General features: G+C 48.2%; 1 protein-coding gene and 1 long non-coding RNA gene across 23 annotated transcripts in view; both read left to right on the forward strand.

Moving 5' to 3' along the window:
* KCNMA1 (potassium calcium-activated channel subfamily M alpha 1) overlaps positions 1 to 26,575 on the forward strand; it is a 689,823-nt gene that overhangs the window by 237,732 nt on the left and 425,516 nt on the right. The gene's annotated exons all lie outside the window — the stretch shown is intronic.
* Positions 12,596 to 13,238, forward strand: LOC129152031 (uncharacterized). Its single transcript, XR_008558753.1, has 2 exons — positions 12,596 to 12,683; positions 12,948 to 13,238. It is a non-coding gene; the product is annotated as an uncharacterized LOC129152031 (long non-coding RNA).

Genomic DNA, 26,575 nt, shown 5'->3' on the forward strand with positions numbered 1-26,575 from the left:
CTCTGTCATGTGCTCAGGTGCCCTTGCCCTCAGTTTGCTTTGCTTAATAACCTTAATGGATCCTTCTGTGCACTGGGCTCTTGCGCCTCAGTTTTCTTGGCACATACCTCCCCAACAGTACCTTTTGTGCAGTATACAACCTCAATTAATCCTTGGTTAAAATGCCACGGAGGCTGAGAGCCTTTTTCCTTTGTTCCCTTTCCTTCCGCTGGAGCAGATTGGATTTTGTGCAGCTTCATTGGAAAAGGAGTCAGCTTGAGAGCAGGTTCAGATTCTAGCCCAGTTCCTGTTTATTTATAGTCCAAGTTATTTCAGCAACTGCTGTTAAGTAAAAACTCTATTTCGTCCGAGGCAGGTAAATATGCCAGTTCCATTTCGCTGCTGCCCAAGCAGCCTCTGCTGAGGTGTGGAGGGTGATGCCACTCAGATCTGCTCCTGCTGCTGGGGGCGGGGCCAGCACAGTGAGGACTTGCTCCCCTATTCAGGCCTGGCACTCAAGCTACTGTCACCTGTGTTGTTTGGTGGAAACAGCAAGAACTTAGGAGCCAGAGGTTCCAATTCTGGTTTGGCCATTTGCTGGCTCCATCACTTATAAAAGTTACTTAGTTTCTGGAGTTAGGATTTACTCATTTAAATATGGCAGCATTACTAACTACAAATATAAATGAGCTAATGTCAGCCTCCAGTACAGTGCTCGGTAGACGGTGGTTTCTTTTTCTGATGTTGTTAATCCTCACCCAAGGATATTTTTTCCATTGAGTTTTTAGAGAGGAGTGCAAGGGAGGGAGGTAGGGGGAAAGAGGAGAGGGAGAGGGAGACAAAGACACATTGATTGGTTGCCTCCCACACATGCCCCAACTGGGGCGGGGATCTAGGTATGCACCCTTGACCAGGAATTGAACCTGAGACCCTTTGGTATGCTGGTGCTCTAACCACTGAGCAACCAGCTGATGGTGTTTTTTTAGTTCATGGTTCATGGAAGCTCTTTGAATGAATGAAGGCAGACTTTGCAGAATCGAGTGAATAAATGAACATATTTGTTCAGTGAAGATTTGCTGAGAATCTCCTAGGGTTGGACAGTCTGCAAATGGTTGGAGAAATTCAGAGATGGTCCATGGTTTCACTGAGCTTAGGACGTGGTGGGCAAGGAGAAGACATTCAACTCAGAAGTATATACACATGCGTATTGATAGGTCTGTTTCTCAAAGACCTGGAGGAAAGAGGAAAATGGGAATAACTTGCTTTGGGGAGAATTCAGGGGAGTTTTCTTGGAGGAGGCAGCATTTGAGCTGAGACCAGAAGTGGGGGCGGGGATTCGCTGGACAAAAAGGTGGAAGAGCATGTGTCTAGTCCTATATATGTAGGCAAGAAACAGCTGCATATATTCGAGGAAGGAGGAATAAGGCCTGGAAGACCGAGTCTGGTGAGCGAGTAGGAGCCTGCCTGAAAGGGGGCTGGAGGGAAGGACAAGAGCTCGTGGTCCTTGAAGGCCATAGGGAGTACTTCGCATCTTATCCTGGGCACCACTGGAAGCCATAGGAAGGTTTTAGCCAGAAGTAATGTAAATCTGTTTATTAGGACCAGGTGAAGTTTAATTGAATAAAAGGTTACTAAGAATACAAGTGCCATTTTTATGGGAAGAGCTTGTGCACTCACCCCTGCGGGGGCTGGCATAAGGCAAGGGTGGCCTTGCCGATCGTCTTTGGTTCTCCTTGACTCTGGTCCCTGCTGTGGAGCTGGGGACAGGCTCATGGGTGTTACAACCTCTGGGCTCCATGAGGACCTGCTGGTCCAAAGTCACTGACTTTCCATGGCCCAGGCCCATCACGCTTCTGGGTGTGAGGAACCCTGGCAGTGGGAATCTGGGAAGTGCCAGCTGGGGGGCCTGAACCAGAATTCCAAATTGATGATTTAATTCCATTATTGGTTGGAAGAGGAACAGTGCAGGTGTGCTGTCAGCTGGAGTAAATTGTGTTTAGGAGGCCCATATATTGTTCAGAAAAAAAAAAAATCTTAAGAAACACTACTCTCAATGTTGTGAGTCACCTTGGCAGTGTCAGGATTAAAATTGTCAGCCTGTTGGCCTAGTGAGCTGGATGCTTCTTCGTACCCGTCCCCACTGAATGATCCTTCGCACTAAGCCAGCTGTGCATCTCTCCTACCTACAGGAGGACCCCAAGCACTGGGAAAGGCGACGTGGCCCCAATCCCAACTCCAGCCTCAGCGGTAAATGGCTTAGCCCAGAGACCAGCAGGGCTCTTTGCGGTGTTCCTCTTTATAGGAGGAGTCGCCCTGGAGAGATGGGTCAGATGCACATTTGACCGATGCATGTCTTTTTATAAGAAGAGGGGCAATGGCAGAGAAAGAGAAGGGAAACTGAGGGAGGCAGCCTTAGCACCTGTGTCCTGCAAGGCTGCAGGTGCCCTGTGAGCTGGGTGTGAGGCAGGATGTCAGGCAGGGTCCATCCAAAGACTATCATGCATTTACTGCGCGTCTGCTATCTTTGCGGCTCTGCCCTTTCCTCATGCCAGCCCATGTGTCCTTCCCAGTGGTGCTCCATTGCACAGAGGAGCAATTGAGGCTCCGAGGGGTTACATGCAACTCTGAAAGGCACATGGGCAATACGGGGTGGATAGAAACTGGATGTGTGTGTCCTCCCTCCCAAATGCTCATGTTGAATCCTAATCCATGCGGTGATAGTATTAGGAGGTATGCCTTTTAGAGGTGATTAGGTCTTGAGGGCAGAACCCTCATGAGACTAGTGCCCTCATACAAGGGGCCCCAGAAAGTTCTCTTGCCCTTCCCACCATGTGAGGACACAGCAGGCAGCCATGTGTGAACCAGTCATAATGTGCCGGTGCCTTGACCTTGAACTTCCCAGCCCCCAGAGCTGTGAGAAATAAGTGGGCGTTGTTTAAGCCACTGGGCTCTGGGATTTTGTTATCACAGCCTGGATGGACTAAGACACAGGTATGGCCTGGATTTGAACACAAAGCGTTCTACATCTTTCCACATTGTCTCACAACCTGCGCCAACTCCCTGTGCATGCGTGCCTGTGGGGGAGAGGGCTGGCCATGCCCGGCTCCCAAGCATGTGTCCTGGAGCTGAGCTGCCTTTGGGTACTGCTGGGCTCTCAGAAGCAGGGATTGGAGGGCCTACTTACAGCCAGGCGGGACCCAAGCACTTCCCTCAACTCTGCACACAGAAGCTGCCACATGGGCTTGGGAAACGCCGTTTCTGACCCAACCAGGCTGCCCATTCTCTGTTCCCTTGGAGCTGAGCCCACTCATAGCTGAGCTGGGTCTCCACAGCTGGCTGCTGGCAGTCCTGGCTGCCCATTAGCACCTCGGCCTCCTCCCCTGTGCTCTCTCCTCCCCAAAGACCTTTCACATCATTATCTCAGGCAGGCTCCTGGCAGGCTGGCAGAGGGCAGGCGGGCAAGGAGGGCGCACTGACCCCACCTCACAGAGGAGAAAATGACAGCCCGCTGATAGGCCAGTGGCAACACTGGGACTCTCCCAATCCATTCTTTCTTCAGTGTATCCTCCCTCCCCCCACAGCCAGGGGCAGTGGTCACCGTGTCCTGCCTGGTGGCAGACAGTCCTGAGCCACTCCCACTGGAGCCATTGCTACTGCTGATGGCCAGTGTGCTGACCAGCAGCCCCTCAGCTCTCCTCTGACTGCTGTCCCTCCTCTCTGCAATTCCTCTGCTGTGGCATGTGAGGTGGTGGTGCTAGGGGGAACATCCTTCCTATTGCCTCTGATCACCGAGCTCTCGGCCTCTCGTTAGTCTTGTTCTCCTGGTCTGCCCTCCTGGTCTCTACTGAAAGTCAGTCCAGGGCTGGCCAGACACCTGCTGCTCGGGGGAGATGAAAACCCAACCAGGAGGCAGGTCCATGCTGGGATCACACACTGGGACTTCTCTAGGCCTCTCTACCTTCCCATTCTTGTCCACTAGACCAAAGGGCTTTGGATTCAGGGTTGGGAAGCTTGGGGCCTGGTGTGGTGATGGTGATGATGATGATTGCTGGTGGTCTTGATCTGGCATCTAGAAGGGTTCAGGAACCTGAAGAAGGCACTGTGTGTAAATTAAGAGTCCAGAGATGAAACATAATTTTGTAAGGCATATTGGGGAGTCAGAGAAGACTAAGCTAAAGGAACTAAGTTCTCCTTGTCTCAGGACCCTTTGCTTTTTATTAACACAAATTGTCCTAAGACAAGGTGGAGATATACACATCAAAGGGTAGGATTTTGTATACACAATCCATTGTCAGATTGGGGAATTGCCTACGGCTGTTCAGGTGTTTGGCCAGTAGGAGGCAAAAATATGTAGATTGAAATACCCTGAGCTGTCTGGCAGCAAGCAATCATTTTATGCATCCTTTTCAGGTGCTGGAAGCCAATTCCAGCATGTCAACAGGGTTGAATAATCTAGAGATGGCTGAGGTCATTTCCCCAAAGATGATGGTGATGATGATGATGATGATGATGATGATGATAGTAATACTAATATCAATTCGAATAGCTATCATGTGCCAATTGACTATTTTGTACCAAAATCAATTTAGACTTCATTACATTAGATCTTAAGGACATCCCTGCAACACAGGCATTGTAGTCACTTTACAGATGAGAGATTTAATGCCCAGAGAGGTTGAATGACTTGCCCAGAGTCAAATAGCTGGAATGTTACTGAGCTAAGGTCTGTGCCCACATCTCAGTGACTCTGACCCCAGCTCGTCCTCCGGAGCACCTTGGCGCAGGACTTCAGAGAGCTCTAGGGCTACTCGTTCAGAAATCCCCCAAGCTGGTGGGGCCCCAGATCATTCCAGCTTCCTGGCTCTGGCAGTAAGCAGGCTGGGGCCCTGGTGCACCAGCGCCCTGGCTCCCTAGTCCCTCCCTCCCACCCTCTGTGTGCCTCAGCGGGGCTGGGTGTGCTGGAGAGTGCTGCAGCATGAAGGAACGGAAGCAGCTTGACCCACCGTCCCCCGAGTTTCCTCTGGAGGCCTGAGAGACACCTCTGGGAAGCGATGGGAAGATGAGCAGCAGCAAGCAAAATGGGAAAAAGAACCCAAAGACCTCCAGTGTGCAGAGGGTGCCCATCTCCCGGGTGCTCAGGGAAGCACTCTCTTTAGGGTGGCGTAAAGGGAGAGTACCCACCCCAGCACCGCAGAGGTCAAGATGGAGGGACCTGCTAGCCTTGACTCTCTCCTTCCTTGAGACAATCAGAGACCAAAACAAGGAGGGCTTTCAGGGATGGATGTACACATGCTCCTCCAGGGGCTGGGCCTCCCCATCCCAGGAGGCCCACAGAGGGGACAGTTCTAGGAAGCCTCCCTCCCTATCTGTAAAGCCTATTCTGCTTCTTCCCAGTCTCCCTCCCTTGCACTCACTGTCACCTCCTCTGGGAAGCCTTCCGTGGCTGCCCCAGAATCAAGGCTCCAGACCTCATCTACATTGGCCTGTAGATAATTCCTGCTCTGGTGGCTGGGCATGGGAAAGTGGGGAAGGAGACTGGTAAATATATTTAACCAGATCTACTACAGACAAGCCAATACGGTAAGTCCTGCTTTTTACCATGTCTGCTTATAAAAGACCACGAGTTGGGAAAGACTGGTCTAATCCTGAAAGCTTCCTGGAAGGATTTCGGATGAGTGCAGCCACAACTGAGCCAGGTGCGCAGCTCTGGGATGCTGGAGAGAACAGCATGGAGGGAGGACCCGACCGGCTTTGTGGCTCTCAGCTGGGCTGCAGGGAGTCCTGGGGCGGGCAGGTCTCAGCTGATCCGCAGTGCTCCTCCTTAATGCCCCCTCTTCGAAAGAGCCCTTCTACTTTCATGTTGTGTCTATATTGTGCTTGTGCCTAAATGTTGTATTTGGAAAAAGGCATCAGAAACGAACACGTCTTTGCTTGTATATCCTGAATGTGATCAGCTGCAAGCTCGCCATGACGCCATGCTGGTGTTCCGGGGCCCAGCCCACCTTACTCACCTTGCTTTTTATTTTTAAGGTACTCTTTCCTCAGCTGACATTTGAGTTCCTAGGCTGCTCTTTCTGCATTTTCCCAGATTATGTTTGTGACTAATCCTTCTCATGTTGTTTTAGGTAATGAATCTAAAACTGAGGGCCTTTTCCATAACTGTGGAAGTTTCTGGAATGTATAACACACCAGTTTGTATACAGGAAACAGAAGTTTAAGAAATACTAGCTTTTGACTTAATTTAAATGATTGCATCTCCTGGGAAATTTAATTTTAAAAATAAAGCACATATTCCAATAAAAAAGCTCTGCTAGATAAACAATGAAGATGTTTGCTCAGAAATGCTTCTCTTTCCAGCTAGAGAGGAGCCAGGGGGACGGGGAAGAGAAAACTAGTGGGTGGAATCTATCAGGCCAGATTTTGCAATCAAGCTGAAACCCATCGTCTCTCCTTTTCGGTGGGCTCTGCATAAGCAGAGCTAAGCAGGCCCTCTTCTGAGGACAGCAGAGGGTGCTGCCAGAACGACTGTCCCAAAGCCCATGAGTGTCAGGGGGCAAAGCCAGGACCCGTTAAACTGAAAGAAAACCTCACCAGGGTAACTGCATGGATGACCCAGGATGTTCTGTATGCAAGTGAACGAACTCTGGTTCAAGTGCTTAAGAAAATAAAAAAAAAGGATGTGTGTGGTGTGTGTGTGTGTGTGTGTGTGTGTGTGTGTGTGTGTGTGTGTGTATTTGATCATTCCAATAATGGAAAAGCCTAGACGTTGGGTTTGGCTTCAGAGTTAGCTCATTCCAGACACTTGGATGATGTCCTTAGTTCTCTTGCTCTCACTCTTTCACTCCATTTCTCCTCCATCTCATGCCTCTGCTTTCTTCTGTGTCAATTTCATACTCAGGGCAAGCTTTCTCCACGTGGGGTTGTGCAATGGAATCAAATGCATGCAATACTCATTGCCTACCCTGAGCTCTCAGCGGGAAGGTACATTCTGTGTTGCATTCACACGTTCCAGCAAAAGTCCCAGAACTGACTCTCATTGGAACAGATTGGTTCCCATGCTCATTTCTGAACCAATCACCATGGCTAGGAAGATGAGTCTAGTGCTCTTCCTGGGCAAGCCTGGTGGACACCCAGCCCTGGAGCTGGAGGGTGGAAGTGGACCACAGGGACTGAGAGTGAAGGGAGAGTGTTCTTAGCAGAAAGGGCAACGGATGCTCGGGAGGTGAAGACAATAACTGTTCGCTGTGATGTGGTTTGGCCAAGTGGATTTGAGGGGCCCATCTGGGGCTAACCCATGATTGTCAGCTGATCCTCTTAGGTGATTTCTTCCGGTTTGGTTTCCTGTAAAGTACCTCAGTTGTTGGCATGGTCCTCCTGCCATCTTGCTCCTGGACATTGGAAGGGCATGCAGAACCTGATTTACCAACTCAGACCTGATCTGGAAGGCAGGGCAAGCTCTGTGCTCAGTGTCTCCACCCACAGTCACTTCCACCCTCTGGGCTTAATAGTAGTTTTTGGCCATCAATTGAGAGCTATTAGCTGCTGAATATTTTAAAAATTACCTATCTATCTAATTTTACTACCTGAACTATTTAGTAATTATACTAGTTTTTATGCCATCCCTATAGCTGTCTGTTATGCCATATGAGACATATGATCAGCCCTATTTTCCACGAGAGAAAACAGGGTCAGAGTGTTGTGTGACTTTTCAGAGGTCAGGCAGCCTGGGTTTGGTGCATGTACTGAGTTTGGTGCATACAAGATGCCTGGGCCATGTTCTCTGCCCTTGAGCAGTATGCAGTTGGTGTGTGTTTATAGTTATGTAAAAGAATAAGCAATGTGCTTCAATGGGAATAAAAAATAAAACAGAAGGAAGTGATTAATTTTGCCTGAGTGTAGTCTAGGAGGCAGAAAGGGACATTTGAGCTAGGCCTTGATGAGTGAGTAGAGTGAGTAGGAGTTTCCCATGTGGGTGTGGTACAGAAGGAATTTGTTCTTTTAACTAAGAGTTGTTTTTTTTAAAAATTTATTATTATTGTTGACAGTATAACAGATGTCTCCCACTTCTCTCCCTGCCCCCCACCTTGAATTCATGAGTTGTATATGAGATGGAGCTGCCAGTTTCAGGGGATCTAATGTCACCTGGAATCTGACTTCTCATATTATGGGATGGCCAAAGTGATACATTTGTATTGGTTCAGATGCTTTCCTTGCAAAGAACAGAAACCCCAACACAAACTGGCTTAAGCAATAAAGGGGATTTATTGTTTCATCTAATTGAAAAGCACAGAATTAGGGCTATCTGAGGGTAAGGCTTAATCCATTGGCTCAGCAATACCACCAAGGGCCTGTTTCTTTCCATCTCTCTTATGCAATGATATTACAGCAAAGGCTGGCTCCTGTTAGGGCCCTAGGATGGCTGACCAAGCCCCTGGAGCATGCCCATTAGGAAGCAAAGGTAGCTTTATTCTAGCATTCCCAGCCAGAGATCTGAGAGTAACCCTGCTTAGGTCACATGGCCAGCCTTGAGCCAGTCATTGTTGCTAAGGGACCAAGTACATTGATGGAGTCAATTTCCTGGAGCCACCTGGACCCACAAATAGAATTTTGGAGACAGATGGAAGGAGGAAGTGGACAACGGATGCTGGGTAGACATCGAAGAAATGTTCACAACAGCATTTGAGCTTGTATACTCTCTCTCTGTGGAGCCGTAAAGGTGGCACATACCCACCACTCATAACCTTTAATGCTCATTCTGTGGCACCTCAAACTCTAGGCTTGATTTTGGGCATTCAGCCATTGAACTACCTTTTTGACTCTGCTGTCTCCTCCTAACTTATCCTCTGGACAACTTACTTTGCCCTTTGCCTTAGGACACCACTCTCTACTAGTACTAGTATATGGTGAATGTTGTGGACAGACCAGGGTGCTTTGGGCACGAAGGCATAAGTACCACACAAGATGCTCTAGAACTTTATAGCAATGGGTCTCTTAGGTCTGTTACAGAGCTGCTTTTATCAAAGAGGGTAAAAACCCGATACAGCATTTTCTAGAATGCTTCCTAAACTCCAAGGCCACACTTTCCCCTTCCCACTGAAGTGGCTCAGTTTCTTCTCAGTCATGAATGGCAGAGAAAGGTGGCTTTCCTTTCTTTTTCTTTTTTCCTCTACACTGATGAGAGGAAGAAATATGCAAGGCCATTAGCCAGAGCTGGCAAACTGTGTATGGATGATCACAGAGGTAGGGTGGCCCTGGGAGAGTGGTTGAGGGTCGGTAGCCTGGATTTCAAGCCCTGTTGCTGACACTGTTAAGAGGCAGTGTGCCAGGGGGAAGAACACAGACTGTAGTCAGACTGCCCGAGTCTGAATCCTGGCTCTGTTGGTCACAAGCTGTGCCTGGGTTCATCTCCAGCTCTATCGTTCACTAGATCCAGATCAGGAAGCTGTCACCAAGTCTTGTATTGGTTCGGCTGTTTTCTGGTTTCCTCCAGCCATTTGGCCTTTCAGCCAATTTTGTTAGGAGGGTGATAACTGTCACTTGACCTCTTTGGCCTCCACTGTTTCATCTGTAAAATATGGATGAGAATAATGTTCACATTGTAGGGCTATTGTGAGGATTAAATGAGTTAATGTGCAGTAAACACTTGACATGTCTAGTAAGCACTGACAGTATAATAATTAGATAGAGCTTGTGGGGTTGCTGTAACTTTAAGACATTGCATATATATTATCTGGCACATAGCAGACACCTGATAAATGTTGGCCATTATTAATGATTATTATGCTGATTGAACTGCTTAATAATAATGTGAGTCATTTGAGCAGAGCTCTATCATTTCTGGAGTGCCTGCTGCCAATATTGTCCCCCTTGTACCGCACAGCTCCTCAGGATGGGGCTCCTTCTTCTACCTGGGGGGGGGGGTGTCTCAGGGAGGGTTGAATGAATGCCTTCCCAGGGTGTCCTGGCAGGTGGTCACTTTCAGGACCAGGCAAGGCCCATGACAAGGAGCTTCCCAGTCCAGGGCTCATTCCACACACTCCCCCCTCCCCATCCTGGAGGCTTGGAGGCCATTTGTCAGCCTCTTTTGAAATGCATGTGTTTCTCATTGGTAATATCCTGATTGTGCCATTAATCTCCTTTAAGCTTCATGAAAAATACAAAGGGCTGGATCAGGAAATAGTTACCAAGTTCTAATTTTGCATTCAGGGAGTTGTTTCCCATGGACGTGAAGAGACTGATGTTTCCCAGTTGGCATTTGGCTCCCCATCTAAGCCAGGGAGAGCTGTCGCCTTCTGAATTATCAACCAGTTTTCCAGGTTGCATCTGTATTTCGCCTCTAATGTGTCTGCACCTTTTGTCGCTGCTCTATGTGCACGTGCTCTTCTCCCTAATGGATGTTAGAGGGAGAGCTAAGGAGTTTCTGTTGAGACCTTAGAGCAGCAAGAAGACTCAAACTTCTAGTAACCTCCTTGTGTGTATTCCCGAGTCCCTGACCACAAGCAGTGCTCACTACAGAAAGAGCCATGTAGCCATGTTTCTCTCTCTCTCTCTCTCTCTCTCTCTCTCTCTCTCTCTCTCTCTCTCTCTCTCTCTCTCCCTCTCCCTCTCCCTCTTTCTCTCTCTCTCATATGGTAGCCACTAGCCACGTGTGGCTATTTAAATTTCATTGAAATGACAAGTTCAGCTCCACCGTCACTCTAGCCCTTTTCAAGTGCTCAACAGCCACATGTGGTCAGTGGCTACCGCACTGCACAGCACAGGTGGAGAGCACCTGGGTAGGTGCAGAAAGTTGTGCTGGATAGCATTTAGCCTAAGGAGAAAGGGAGGGGGACCGGGCACAAGAGTATTAGCATTAGCTAAATGGTACTGCAAACAGATGAAAGATTCCTTTTAACCCTGTGCATGCATTGTTCCTGCATTTCCCGAGGACCTGAATACCAGAAGAAATGAGAGACTGTTGTTCCCTGATCTAGCATGAATAGTCAATAAACATAGGATTTTTTTATCTTATAAAGAAATACAAATGCACATTTTGTTAGGTAATATGGACCGTGAACTTGGATGGCATGTGTTTCTTCCTGTTGGTGACTGGCATGGGCGTGGCCAGAGAGCCAGTGTAGTATCTTGTTTATCTTATAGCAGTGATGGGCAACCTTTTGAGCTTGGTGTGTCAAACTTCGCCAAAAAACTGAGCATAACTCGGGTAGTGTGTCACTTTGAGGAAAAAACATTTATTTCGCAAATGTTTCATCCTCAGGAGCAGCAAATGTTTCATCCTCGGCATGCGGCTGCGTGTCATCAGAAATGGCTACGCGTGTCAGTGCTGACACGCGTGTCATAGGTTCGCCATCACTGTCTTATAGGAAAAGGGATCCGGGAAGACTATCCACCGACCTTGCCAGGCAGGTCAAACACTGGTCAAACACCTAAATATTCGTGTCCAATCTGTACTTGAACATTTCTGGCTGTGGACCACTCTGATGGGCAAATTTACTTAAGAACGACTCAGCCTACTCATTTGTCTCCCAAAAGCAGGCATCAGAAATGTCTGGAAGAACAGACTTCCTTTTGATAATATGAGGATGGTGTTTGCTGTTTGTTTTGTTGCTAAATATCAATATCTTACTCAATAGTACCAGGTCCAGGGAGATGAACATCATTGCATGGATTTTGGACCTCCTGGGGACCCTCCAGACCTAGTTCTGAAAATGCCTAATTTTAATGAGTTTGCAGAGTTTAATTCACATGCTTGAGCAGGGTTCTGAATCCTTCTGTCCTTGGGAGTAAGGAAAAGCTGGTTGGCATTGGCTGACTGGGCTAACAACAAAGCAACAGGGAGGGTCTGCAGCTGCCCTGAGGTCAGAGATCTGAGTGGTAGAGCTGGTGCCGGGAAGAGCTGATGTGCCTCCAGAGATGAGTGTATTCAGCAGTGCCCAGAGCCTCCGGTGAGTACCGGGTCTTTATGCTCCACATCTCTGTGGCTGGCTTACCAAACAGGCTAGAATTGGGTGGAGAATATCTGTAGAATTTCCCAGGGCCCAGAAATCTCAGGACAAGAGGGCAATCTTCCCCAAATGTCCTTGTCGTCTTGAGTTAATTGTGACTTCCTAGGACTTTCAATCTATGTTAGGGGTCATTGTTTTGGTGCCCTTTGACCTTTAGTTCCCTCACAGATCATTGAGATGGAAATTTCTCGTCTCCTGTCATTGACAAAGCTCTTGAAAAATTGGCAATACCTTAAATACGTCACATTAATAAATATAAAAATATCGGTATATTTTCAGCCTTTTGAATAAAGCCCCCCCAGAGCATTATCCTAATGGGTTCCAAACTTTTTTTTAATCTTTCAAATTATTTGTTTAAGTGACACCTTGAATAGGACCCAACATATAATACAGATAAAAGTGGAGTGTGCTTGAAAGAAGAGTGGAACACAGATCACTGAATCTCTGTCCCCAAACCCTCCTGTAACCTTCGAGTTGGCCCGAGTCTCCATGAGTGTCCAGGAACATCATCCACTCTGCCCTCACAGGCACCAGCCTGGGTATTGTGTCCTCCGGTCACCATGGTGACTCAGTTCTGCCCCTGGAATTATGGAGGCAACCTAAGTAGAGAGAGCGGCCCTCGCACTGCTTGGCCCAATTCAAGGAGGGTTTGTAGTTACAGGAACGCAGAGGAAGGGACTTTCCCAGGTCATGTGTGGGGTGGGTACTGGATTCTTCCCAGGCCCTTTTCTAGAGTAGAGCGCATCCTAACAGAACTTGTCTCACAGTTTCCAGGCAGAGTCAGAGTTCTTGAGCACTGGCCTCCATGTCACCTGTCTTCACAGTCGCTTGTGCTCCCCTCAGGGATTCTGCTGTGAAGACCCTTAGGAGGCTTGCGTACCTTGCGTGCTCAAGGCTGCCCTGGTTTGCTTTGCAAACTCAGGTATGAGCAGCTGGAAACACCTGCTGTGATCTCTGTTTCAGGTTCATGAGACTCCTCTTGCTCATTCGGCCTCTCACCCTGTCACCTGAAAGAAAAGACTGCATTTACAGCGTCAGCGGATGCATTCGGTTCCTGCCCAAGGATGAATGCACAGTTGCCCTGCAGGACTCCTGACTCAGTGGCATTCCATGTGCCCAGTGCCTTAGTGTTCTTGTCAGTGAAATGGGCACATAAATAAATCTATGTAAAGACTCACTGGAAGATTAAAGATCTTTAAAATTTTTGCTTAACAGCAAAATTTCCCAAATAAATGTTGATTGTAGGCTCAGAGAGTTGGAATGGCTGGCCTCTATCTCAGGGACAGTTACTGCCACACTCAATAAAATGTCATCACTCTTCCTGGAATCAAAGAATCCAGAGCTGTAGCTTCTTGTCTAACCCTTGCTAATGATTTTCAGATGGACTCTATATGCACAAGAACTGCTGATCAGGTTCTCATAGGGGAAATCAGATGATGGGGAGGGAAGGTGTTGAGCTAATTTTCTGAACTTGGTTTCCCTGCTGACTCACCTAGTGGGCTGGGAGCCACTTTCTGAGTCTCCCTGTACCCCCTGGAGATGGGGGTGATGCTTACTTTGGCCCAGTCACTGGGAGGATAGGGGAGAATTCCAAGGATTGCATTAAGAAAGTGAGTCGCAGAGCAAAGAAACTCCTCCTCAAAGGCCAATACCGTCTTAGTAACCTTACGAAACCTCTTCCCGGTTTTAGAATTAGCTCCAAGGCATTTGGCACCAGATTTTGGATTTGCAGAGAGAGCGAGCGAGAGGGAGGGAGATGCTGCTTTTGTGTGGAATTCCAGTGCCTTCCTCTGCAAGGCCACGATGCAGAGATACACTCCCGAGCACAGTGGCAGCCTATCCGTGGAACGAACGGCAGCACTTAATTTGGTTTAATTGTGGCAGTTTCTAGGAGTCACTGGGAAATTCAGCAGCTAATGAACGTGCCCCTGTTCTGTCAGATCCCTACAGGAACATTCAATATTCTCTTTTTCAAACTTAATCAGCTATAGAGGAATATTTTTCCGGAGCCTGCTGGGAATAAGAGCAGGGATAGAAAAACCTCCTTCTTTCCCACCAGAGGGATCCCAACAGCCCAGGTGAATGTCACACCTGTGTTAAAAAGGCCGTTGATTCTCAGCAGACTCTGACGAGGGCCTCTGCTGCCCAGCACCGTGCCGGGCTGACCTTTTTTCCCGGTCTCAACCCTCGCGGGGGCCTCTGGAGGCCTGTCATTCAGACGGTGGCTTGTGGGTGGCCAAGTCTGCAGGCGGACACACCTCTGTGGATCTGGACCAGAGGACTAAAGACAGGATGAAGGCCATTGGCTACTTGCTGTCCCTTCTCTGTCCTTTTGCTTCTACCTGATGTGCCCAGCAGCCAAAGGGAGGCTGTTGTATGTAGAGGAAATGACTCAGAGATGGTATTTATGACAAGATATTTCAGGATATACCGGTGCCCCTGGAGTTCGGGGAAGGCTGCATACTATCTCCCTCTTGATGTTTTCCAAGCACATTTCCCTATTAAAGTCCTGTAGGAACATGACCTGGCAAACTCGCCTCTGTTTATCCCAGTGGTTCCCAGTGAGAGCAGGATGCTGGTGACCTGCAGGGTGCAGTGTAGATGCGTTACTCACCGGGGCCAGCTCAAGGGATAATAAAAGTACCTACTTCATAGCTCTTAGCCAGTTCCTGAAATGTTCTATGTCCTGTATGCGTTAGCTATGATTATTATCACTAATTATTAATCACTGAAAGCTTCTAACGTGGTGCCAAGTGTTGTTAATGGCCTCTCTTGGTGTTGTGGAGCATGGAGCATAAGGATCTCACCTTGGGTAAAAGATTGCAAAGCACCCTTGTTTCATTTAAGCCTCACAACAGACCCACAAGGAAATTGCAGTGGTCCCTGCTTTATGGTGGAGGAAGGAGAGCATACCTCAGTGGTAAAGAGACTTGTCCGAAGTCACACAACACAAAGAGGACTCAAACCCAGGCCTGCTGTCACCATACCCATGCTCCGGATCCGTAGAGCTGCGTCTCAACCAGCTCCTGATGGGGACCTGAGACATGGGCGTGCTGTTAGCTCTGTAGGAGGCACCCTCTACGTGGACCCTGGGTTCAAATCCTAATTCTACCCCTCCCTAGCTGCTTGTCTTTGTGCAGGTTGCTTGACTTCAGTGGGCTTCACTCTTCTCTGGTATAAAATAGAGATGGTAATACCCACGTCTTATGGGTGCAGTGGGGCTAATGACAATGTATGTGAGGGTCAAGCACAAGGCTGGGCATATAATTAGTGCTCAGTAAATCTCAGCGCATAGTGTTACTGTGTCAGGCTTTGTACTAGGCTGCTTTACATGTGTGACCTCATGTCATCCTTATAGTAGTAGCACTGGGAGATCTATAGTTTCCATTTTTCAGATGGGGAAATTGAGGCTCTTTGCAATTCAGTGACTTATCCAAGGTCCTAAAGCTACAGATTGTAAAGTTGAGGTTCAAACCCTGGCAGCCTTACCCCTTGGAAATACCTTTCTCATCCCTCTCCTGTAGAGCCACGTGCTAGGTAGGATGCATGCAGGGTTTGGGCATGGATATGTTCCTTGGTCCGCAGGGAGTCCAGCAGTGGACATTTTAATCATATGTGGGGCAGTTCTGTCATTTGGGCTGGAGGACACTGGTTATGAACCAGCAGAGCAAGGCAGAAATTTAGTGTTGATTTTCCAGCAGGGATGCACCAATGTGTCTTGGGTCTAGCAGTTCCATCAGATATGATGGCCCATTTGTACAGGCATGCGTGGCTGGGGCTAGAGCTTGTGCCAAGGGAGTGACCAAAGAGTCTGTTACCTATGGAACAGTCCAGGTGCCCAGAGAGACACTTTCCTGCAAGATGACCTGAAGAAGCGCCCAGCCAGTCTTCCAGCTGACCGGGTAGAAACTCCATGCACTGCAGGATGACGGAGGGTTAGAGTGCGTTCCTAATCTCAATTCTCCAGACAGATTCTAATTAACAGTTTCAAAACTGTGGACGCCCTTCAGCCTGAGGGACAAGAGAAAACAAAATGCCAGGAGGAACCAGATGCAGGGTGCTAGGATGGGGGCAGGGAAGGAAAGCAAGGGAGAGCCAAGTTTGCCTCCAGGTTTTTCCTACTCAGCTGGCTTTCAGAGTCCGAGGAAGAACCGGGCGGGTTGTTAAAGGAGTATTGATTTGGATGTGCTGAGCAGTTAGGATGTGTTTGCTTCCCTGACATGAAAGCTCACTTGGTTTGCATGACTGGGTTTTGAATTGCTCAGCGGTCCCTCCCTGGTGCTGGCCCGAGTCTGTGAAGTCTCAGACTGAAGCCTTCGTGCATGCCAGGGTGGGTCATGTGGAATAGAAAGTTTTACTGCTCAATTTAAGCACTTTCCCCAGAATAGCCCTGTTTTATCTTCCTTGGCTCAGGGGCCTGTAAGCATCCCTGCTGGGGAGGGGAAAACATATCCAAGGTTGGTCAGTCCATGACTGTGTCCAAGACTTGGGTCCAGGGGGATGAAGCCAAGTTGCAGCTGTGCTGTGGTGGGGATGGGGATGAAGGTAAAGCCAGTCAGAGAGAGAGCGGATCCTTCATTCATTCATCCAGTCAGCACTCACTGAGCCCCCGCTGTGTGCCAGGTGTGGTTCAGGGCCTGGGCATAGAGCATGAGGTCGGGCAGAACCATGCAGTCACGTCACAGACAGTGAGCCATGGGAGCAGCGTGGGCGAGGAGGCGGTGCTTGATGGAGAGTCAGCGACCCGTGTTATATGGTGAAGCTTCCATGTTAACCCACTTGGTTGTTCTCCCCTCTCAGAGCCAGTTTAGTAGGAAAAGCAGTTTACTTTCTATCTCTCCTCCCTCCCATCCTAGCAATTGGTGCTCCAGGCTGTTTATTATACGTTCCTTTGGGTGGAAGGTTGGACACAGGCATGAAATCCATAACTTCTCTCTGGGATTCAGTTTCTGGACGGAGGGAGGGGGTCCTCTGGCCCCACTGGTGTCAGCCACTGGCTTCTCAGGGGAAGCACCTCCTCTGGAATCTTTGTGCGTGTTTGCTCTGAAGGAGCCGGGTCCATGAGTTCAGGTCCGGATGGCACCGTCTGCCATGGGAGCTGGGAGGCCTCAGCTGGGTAATGAGGTGCCAGGGAGAGCAGGAGGATGTGGGGTTCACCTGAATGGTGTGAGTAGAGCATTTAGGACCATGCCTGACACAGGGGATCCAGCAAAAGCTGAAAACACATAACTCTGGGAAGGAAAGAGGAAGGCAGCTATTCATTCAATATACAAATATTTCTTAAATACCGAAGTAAAAAGAACATGGGTTCTGGAGCCAGACTGCCTGGGTTCAAATGCTGGCTATTCTGTTTACTATCTTTGTATCCTTGGGCAAGTTAATTATTATTTATGCCTCACTTTCTTCACTTGTAAATGGGAATAACCGGAAACAGAACATGGATGTTCTATGAGGACTAAGAAAGACTAAGAGCTCCATGTGGTCATTGTAAGTCTATTTTTATTCATTGATTCAAGGCTCTTCATTGTCTGGTGTCAGGATCTAGCCAGTGGTATCAGGCAAGGTCCCGCTTTACCCATTTCAGTGGAAGAGTCAGATGATCAAAAAAGCCAATCAGCTAATAAATGATATATTTTAAGACAGTGATAAGTGCTAAGAAGGGAACGAGAGAGAATACTAGGAAGTGAGTGATTAGGTGAGGACCAATAAATAACACACAGAGGGACAAGGGAGAGGGAAAACAGGCACTCCACATAAAAATGGTTCTGAAATAAGCAAGTCTTTAGAATTTACCAAAAAAAGAAAGAAAAAGAAAAGAGGGAGAGAGAAAGCACTCTACGTTTCTGAGAGAGGCAAGCAGGATGAGCAGCCAAAAATAAGTACTTAAATAAAGATTGACTCTGGGCCAAACAAGCTTCAAGATAATTATTTTTCCCGGTAGTGAATTATTATGGCTCACAAATGAATTCATCTTTTGATGTTTTCAGCACCAAAGGTCCTTGATGGATGGATTAATCCTTCTTTTCACCTGACTTCTTTTGCGATCCCCTCACCTCGTTGAATTGAAATTAAAGGGCCATTCATTTGGAAAAACCTATTAACTCTCTTCCTCGAGGCTCACTGGCCTCTTGGCCTGGCAGGGCTCCACCTCAAGGGCTTGCGCCCTCATGCGGTTCTGCTGTCTCCACTAGTGTCCCCTTGGGGCCTGGGGCTGGGTGGTAAGACTCACCAAATATTCCTTTTGCGCCGGTACGCTTCTGGCTCTTGTGGTTCGGCAGGATATGGAACCAGGACATGGGTATCACTCTGGGCTGAGGCAGGTGATCCTTTCCCTAAGATGGCACCCAGGGAGACTGGGTGCTTCTGAGGGTGCTGGGCAAGGCAGCAGAGCCTGGTCAGTCTGGGCCCTGCAATGGGTGGGTGCAGCCAGTCCCGCCCCCTTTGTCTTCCTGGGTCTCTAACTTCCGGTTTCTCGAGGGTCTCGGGACTGCTTACTCCCTATATTCTGTAGGCAGCTGAAAGCCACATGAACTCTTCAGCCTTGGCTAGGCCTGCTTCTATTAAAATTCACTTTCACCCCTGTAACTTCTGTTCCTCTTCCTGCCCTAGTCACTCTGACTTCCGTCCCTGTTTTGACTTCTTTATCATAGTTGCCGTTCTATGACATGATGCTGTTTATCTGTTTATACAGTATCTGTGTCCTCTTACTGGACTGTGTTCTCCCATCTGTTTATGCTCCACTGTAACCTCAGTGCCTGGAACAGTATCCTCAGTGCCTGGAACAGTATCCTCAGTGCCTGGAACAGTATCTGGTCCAGAGAAGATGCCTGATAAGAATGTGAGTGAATGAATGCCAGCTGCCAGGGAGGCACCTCCCCTGCTACCCGGTCACATCTCCCATCCCCTTGGCCCCACTTCAGGGTTTGGCTGAGGCAGTAGAATGTATGGTTGGGGCAGAGGACTTCCGAGCCAGAGTGCACGGATTTAAATACAAGATACCACCCGTGTGAACCTGGACAGGTGTATCTGCGCCTCTGTTTCCTCATCTGTAAAACCCACAGAGTAGCAGTACCTATCACATAGGATTGTTGTTCCGATTAAACAAATTATTAGATGTAAAACACTTAGAAAAGTGCCTGGCTCCTAGTAAGGGGCATGTGAGAATCGCCGTTGGTATCGATTGTAAGGGAGGAGAGGGCCTGACCGCTGTCCGGCCCCTAGACACGCTTTTCAGTAACCTGCAGACCTGGCCTCACTGCTCACCTGGGGTCCTCCCGGGGTCCATTCAGCCAGAAGGTGCAGCCACAGCACACTGCAGCCCTATGTCCAGGAGGCAGGAATGGGCCCAGCCCAGAGGAGGTGTCCCCGAGAAAAGCTGCCGGTTTGGATGAGGCCAGATGGTCCTCTTCTCAAGGTTGAAGCTCTCTGAGGTCGCGCGGCCCCTCCCCCAGCTCTGTCCTGTCCTCAGCCCTTCTGCACATTTCCATAATGTCATTAAACACTGATGTCTGCTGGCCAGATGAGTGACACTTCCCAGCGACGGGGCTGTGCTCTGCTCCTCTGGGCACGGAGGGCTTGTTCAATTATGTGCCACCCCTGTGATGGGCCAGTCACAGGCGCACACATTAGCTTTTGATTATGCCCTGGTTGAGCTTCTCTTGACAGGAAGAAAATGAATTTACCTCGTGTCACCTCTGTAGTTTGCAAGCGGCCTGACTTCTATGATAATAGCACCTTTCACACTTGGTGAGTCCGAGGAGGACACGTTGGCTGGGTGGTCCGTCCTCAGACCACTGAGGTCTGCGTGCTCAGACCCGGAGCAGGTTGGAGCTGGTTCCTGGGATGTTTGCTTGCGGCTGGTCCCCAGGCTTGTAGGGAGCTGGCACTGCGGTGAGCAGAACCCTGAACTCACAGTCTTCAGACCTTGGAGCACTCAGGCCACTGAGTCAAGTCATCGCCTCTCCCTGGGCCTCCACTTCCATTTGTAAAGGGGGGTAATAGTGATAGAAGTTACCCCAGGCCGTTGGTGTGAGAGCAAATGACCTAATCTATGTAAAGCACTTACAGTGGTGCTTGGCATGTAGTAAATGCTATGTAGATATTTTTAATTAAAAATTAATTTAAAAGTATTTTGCTCTTGTTATTGTTGATGCTCTTATGAAAGAGGCAGACCCCAGCTTTCAAACATGTCTCTGCCATTTAGTAGCTGTGTGACCTCGGACATGTCCCCTGTGGGCCCTCGGCCCTGGTTGTAAATGAGAAAAGGGTAGTGGTCTCTCATGATGCTGGGAGGATTTCAGTGGCTGGTACCTGGAAAGCATTTAGAACCAACAGTGCCTGCACAGATGCCTGCTGAGTGAACATTAGCCCTTGTTCATTACTAAAGGTGAGTTGCCTCCTTCACCAAAGGGAGAAGTTGGGGTGCTGTGGAAGCCTAGAGAGGCAAGCGGGAGAAGGGCCCCTGCATGGTGGGGGGTTTGTGTACACAGGTACTGCTTTCCATCTGGGCAGTCAGCTGATAAATGCAGCCATGGAGGCAACATGAGTCCTGGTGAAGGGGCATTAAAACCCCTGACTCTTCAGCACACTGTCCCTGCCCCCCCTCCCCACCAGTCCCCCTCACAGTCACTAAGGAACACAAGGGGGTCTGACTGAGAGCTGGGGAAGGGCTTTCCTTTGACCCGAGAGAGGACAGCTTCTATCAGCCTGTCTTCTGAAAAATAAACAAGCCAACCTTTCCCCAACCATGTCCTTGGAGTTATTTGCTGCTTGATTTTTAAAGTCTACACATTTCCCGTTCCCAGTGAATCCCCAGCGGCAGTGGCAGCTTGCCTGGGAGAGCCCTGTGTGCACTGGGCTGTGAGGTCCCAGAAAGCTCGCTCTGGCATTTTGCTCTGATCGGAGGTACAGAGGCTGAGCAGGGCACAATCTCTGGGTCCTTTCTTGACCTTCAGGGCTGCCCTTACTGGGCCTCTCAGGACATGAGGCACATCTGGGAAGTTCCACTCTCTGCATTTGGGGCTCAAGGTTCATGGATTCTACTCACCCCCTGAGCTCACGGCCTCAGTAAACCTGGTAGCTGCAGCAAGAACCCCTATTTTCAGAGGACCCTGGGCCCGTGTTCGGAGACCGCGACTGGGCCTGCATGGAGATTTTCAGAAACTTGAGCAGGCTGGGCACATTTCTGTGTCCCTCCACAGGGGCAATGAATGGGAGTAGGTCCGAGGGAGGAGAAGCCAGATAGAGGTAGAGACACCCACAGGGAAATAGAGATGAGAGAATTAGAGTGAGACCGGAAACCAGAAAACTCTTAGAAAAAGAGTTGAGGAATTAGACACAGAAACTCATAATTATGCAGACCCACAAAGGGAGGATAGAAATCATCATGATAGGGATCAAGTACTGACACACTGACAACATAGTATGTACCGGGCACTGAAATAGCACTTTGCATATTATATTTCATTTAATCTTTAAAGGCAACAATACTATGATGTAATCACCCATTTCAACTTCATTTTATAGTAAAAAAAATAAAAGGACATTAAGGAAGGTCAGGTATCTTATCTAAGGTTACACAGATTTTAGAGGGGGGTGAGAAGTCAGGATTAGAACCCAGGCCCACTTGACTGCAGAGGCACCATGAACTCAGGAGTGTGGGTCAATGTGGCAAAGTCTCCCTGACACCCCCTACCCCCTGCATGCCCAGACATTGAGAGGCTTAAGGCATCCTCTTTTGTAGTAGAGATGTGTTTGTAATGAGGGAGGGCAGATTGGTGAGTATTATGCATTTTACCCTTGATCCCTATGTTACTTAGGATGCTTTAGGTAACAACAGAGAAAAGCATTTTTCTATACAAAATGAAGTCTAGACATAGATAGTTGCTGGTGCTAGTTCAGCTGTTAAGTCATGTCAAGGTCGACCTCTCTAGGATGTTAAGATTCTCTTGACTTTGCCCTCAAGGTTACAAGACAGATGGGAAGCTTCAGAGTTGTATTTTAAGGTAGGAAGAAAAGAGGAAGGGCCACATCAAGCTAAGCTCTTTCCTCCTCCTTCTTATCAGGCTTCGTACCATGCACAGTATTTGACATACCCATCCATAGCTGCAAGAGAGGCGAGAAGGTGATTATTCTCCCTGGTGTGTGTGTGTGTGTGTGTGTGTGTGTGTGTGTGTGTGTGTGTGTGTGTCTCATTTAGTTCTCATGGAAGTTGCAGGCAAGCCTTGACTTGCACCATTCTGAATGGAGTTGGGGGGCGATGGATGGAGGCTGGGTACTTGGCTCAGCTCCTTCCTGCCTTGCTGCCACTGGAGATGGCTATGGGCACAATCTGTCGTGTCTGGAAAACCGAGACTGGCGTCTCTCAGCTCTCCAGTGCCTGCTTTCTCTGCAGCCAGCTGCACCACTCACATCCCAGGAGAGGCAGCAGATTAGATCAGTGAAGAGGCCGGGAAGGGAGTTTAGGAAGAATGAATGTGGATTTGACAGAATTTTTAAAAATACCATATTATTGATTTGGAAGAGACATGAGAGAGGAAATGTAAGAGACGGGTGATAAGAGGCTCAGCTGAGATGGGCATGAGAGAGGCCACATGTTTGTTTTGATTGGTAGTAACATCAGACAAGTGTTTCTCAACCAATTCATTACTGCCTGCCTACAGAGACTTGTAAAAAACCCTTTTTCCGTAATCATCCCCCCAGTGAAATTTCAGTGTCTTGGATATACTATATATCTGTTTATGTACTGTATGTGCACCCATGCTTATGCATAAAGGAAGTAGGGCTTTTTGCACCCTCCCCTCAATACTAATTTTGCCCCCTTGGAGGAGGTGCCACCACCATTGACAATACATGCATTAGACAGGTCTCTGGGGGAGGGGGGCACATCTGAGCTTCCTTGAGGAGGGGAAGAGCTAGCTCCACCCTCTAAGCTTAGAGCTTCTTGTAGTGGAGGAGAGCTGGGGGAGTCTCACAATTCTCGAGCACCTCATATTATGTGTTTGGTAAATATGTATTTGTTGCTCTAAGGTCACTACTCCTAAGGGCAAGGAGAGACCCACAGATACCTACTGAAGAATTGCACACTGTCTTATCAGGCATAGTGCTGGTACACAGAACCAAATTTCAGGCTCTCGCTGGCAGGTCTAGTGAAGGTGCCCGATGAGTTGGCTCTGACTTCCGGAGCATTCTGGGCATGCCTTTATCCTGGCACTGACTAGTTCAGTGGTGTGGTGATGTACTCTCTAAGGTAGCAATAGGAAGTGTGGTGGAGGGAACTTCCAGAAGGGGGTGGATCTGAACCAGTGACCCAGCATAGGTCCCATGCAAGGCAGGTGTGGGATGTGTTCTTGGTTTTCACAGTACTTTGCTTTTGACAGTGGTTCTTTTGTCCCCGTATCCCACTTCTTCCTTTAGGTAGGACAGCCTTAGTCCTGTTTGACAGATGGGTAAACAGTCTTGGAGTTGGCTCATCCACCTGGCCAGCTTAGTTCCTTGAGGACGAGAGCTCCTCTCTCTCTGGCTGTGCCAGTTGACCTGCCAAATTCAGGCTTCCCATCACTCAGCTCCCAGCGCCATCAATCAAATGTTCTCAAATTGGTGGAGCTTAAAAATGACAGCCATTTGAAATTGAGTAGAATTCAGTGTTATTAAAATAGCATTCTAAATTTTAATCTTGTGCATTGACTTTTTAATAGCTTCTACTTTCCCTGAAAATTATGAGACATGCTCACAGACATTCAATTTAAATACTGTCAGGCAAGACTGATTTCTCTTCTATTATTACCAGATCTCCTCTCTCTTTCCTCTGCTCTCTCTCTCTCTCTCTTCTCTCTCTCTCTCTTTCTTCCATTTTCATTTTAAGTGCTGAGTTAATTTTTTACTAATTGGTGAGTTCACAGGGTAAGAGCTCTAAGAAAGAGAGCAAATCTTTGTTTATGCCCCTTTTATTTTTTCTTGTATTCTTCGGCCTTCTTTCCAGTGTATCCATTGATGAGAGGAGACAGGAAGCTAGATGATGGTTACTTTTTCTGGGGAAGCTTTTCCCATCACTACCTCATTCTCATAACTCCCAAGTAAGTTTTGTGATCAGTATTGGTTCCCTTCCCTTGTGCTCTTACGATAATTCTCTTCAATTCTTACAAAAGTCTCCCAGGAAATGCTGGCCCTTTATGAAGGATACCTCTCCTTCCCTGATGCATCACTATCATTTTTCTTTCCCAACTCTCCCCTGAGCTCCTGCCTGCCTGGTTATCTGCATTCTCTCATTCTCATCCCAGTTTTTAACCATGAACCAAGATTGGAGTGGGCAATCTGGGGGGCAGGATTCATAATGAGGGAGGGACAAGGGTTGATTAGGAGGGATGAATGTGGGATTTAGAGTTAGTTAGACCAGGTTTGAATTTCTTTCTTTGCCAATTGCTAATTGTGTGACCCTGGAAAAGCCATTTGGCGTTCGGAGCCTCCGTTTCCTCACCTGTAAAGTGGGGTTGGTGACCCCTCTCTCACAGGGGTATAGAATGGGCCAGTGAGGAAATGAACATGCAGCTCAATGCTCAGCACTGAGGACAGCAGCCTCTGTAGTAACAGGTCATTCTTTCCTCTCCCCACGTGGCACTGCCTACCTTCCAGCCCAGCAGCTTGCAGTTCTAGACACACATGAGAACCACCTAGAAGCCATTAAAAGGTGCTAGAATCCCCAGGCTTTATTCTAGACCAGATTCTGGGGGAGTGTGCTAGTGGCATCTTTCCTTTGCAAAGTTCCCAGGTAAGTGACGCGCACAAGGGCTGGGAACAACTCTGAGTCCCCAGGGTTGCCTAAGGCCTGAATATACTTTGCTTTTGAGATCAGAGGAGTCTTATTTTAGTGCTCATGGGCAAAGACCCAGATCTCTCCTTAGTGGAATAGGGTTGGACCTTTTCCCACTATGCCTAAAAGAATAAGGCACTATTCATCCCTGCAACCATCACCGTGGCTTCCAAGGGGAAGATATAGGGAGGGGAGGAAAGAAGAGGAGAAAGGAGGGAGGAGGGGTGACTCTCATGGAGCCTTCTCCTGACTTTGCTGCCCAGCAAGGTACTCCTCTCCTCTGCTCTCTGAAAGCCCTTTGGCGTAACCTTGAATTGCCCAATATGGTGACCACTATGGCCGGTCTGAATTGAGATATGCTTTGTCATGTACATAGGCAAAGGCTAAGTATAAAAAATGAGTGCAAAATATTCCATTGGTAAAATTTAAAAAATATTGGGTACATATTGAAATGACAATGTCTTGGATATATTGGTTTGTGTAAAATATTACTAAAATTAATTTCACCTGCTTCTTTTTAATTTCAATGTGGCTAGGAGAAAAATTTCAGTTGCCTATGTAGCTTGCATTATTACATTTCTATCAGACATCACTGGTTTAACCTCGCAATAGACACAGTCTATGTTTCATACGTGAGTGTATCTGAATGCTTCCATCAGACAGGCAGTGTGAGGACAGGCACCTCGGCATCCTATTGGTTTTATGCCCCCAAACACCTATTATTGAAGTCCATGGTATTCAGCAGGCAGTGATAAGTGTTTCCTATAATTGTTGTTGATGGTGGTGATGAAGAAAATGATGAAGAAGTAACGAAGGTCAACTATTACTTTGGGGCCAGATTGCAAAGATTTTTGAAAAACCAGGGACGATGAAATGTTAATAACTTTAGAATAAGGATCCTTAAATACATCGTAATTGCCCGAGTAATTTACACTGTAAAGATCCTTGGTACGTAGAACAGAAATATCTTCAGTCATTTGTATTTAGAGAAGGAGCAATTTTTTAAGCGTCTTACGATTAAGACGTCCAAAATGTTTAGTGAGCTGTTTCCATGGACCAGTACTGAATGGAAGGAGGCCACAGCAGTGAATGAAAGAGCTAAAAATCTCTACAATTTGGACCTTGCACAGTGTGTGAAAGGCTCATCTAATCAGGCTCATGGCTCAGTGAGTCTAGTATCTCTCTGTGTTTGCCTGAGATTCGGAAGCTGGGATGAGGCTGATTAAACGACTTGCTTCTGAGAGCCCTGCGCTCCTGTGGTTTCCATTTCCCTCCTTTCAATCCCTAACATGTCTTCTTCCGCCTTCCTTGCTGCTGTCCCACAGATGTGTTCAGCTTGCTGTTGCTCCCAACCTGGCTCTGCCTGGTGACCCCACGAATCCCCATTGTCCCATATCTGGTGCTCTGGGAAGGCAAGCAGATGGCAGGGCAGGCCATTTTGCCACCTGGGGAAGCAGGTGGAGGGGCTGCTAGGGTTACAGTAGCAGGTGGGGAGGTGGGGTTCAGGGCTGAGCCTGCAGGAGACACCCAATCATCCACCACCCTGGGCAGAACCGCGCATCTGGAACCAGCACCTCCAGCAGAAGGTGGCGGCAGCTGGGGAGGCTCCAGCTCCTGAGTGGGTGGCTGGGAGTTGCTCCATTGGCAGGCTATCACTCGCTGCTCACCACCTCATGTCTTTGCAGTGGCTTCCCTGAGGTCCTTCTGTGACATGGTTTTTGCCCAAGTGTTTCCTTGACCCAAGGCACTTCCTCTCGTTCCCCGCCTCCTCCTCTGGCCAGCT

The sequence above is a fragment of the Eptesicus fuscus genome, chromosome 17 (genome assembly GCF_027574615.1).
Source record: "Eptesicus fuscus isolate TK198812 chromosome 17, DD_ASM_mEF_20220401, whole genome shotgun sequence".
Classification (NCBI taxonomy): Eukaryota; Metazoa; Chordata; class Mammalia; order Chiroptera; family Vespertilionidae; genus Eptesicus; species Eptesicus fuscus.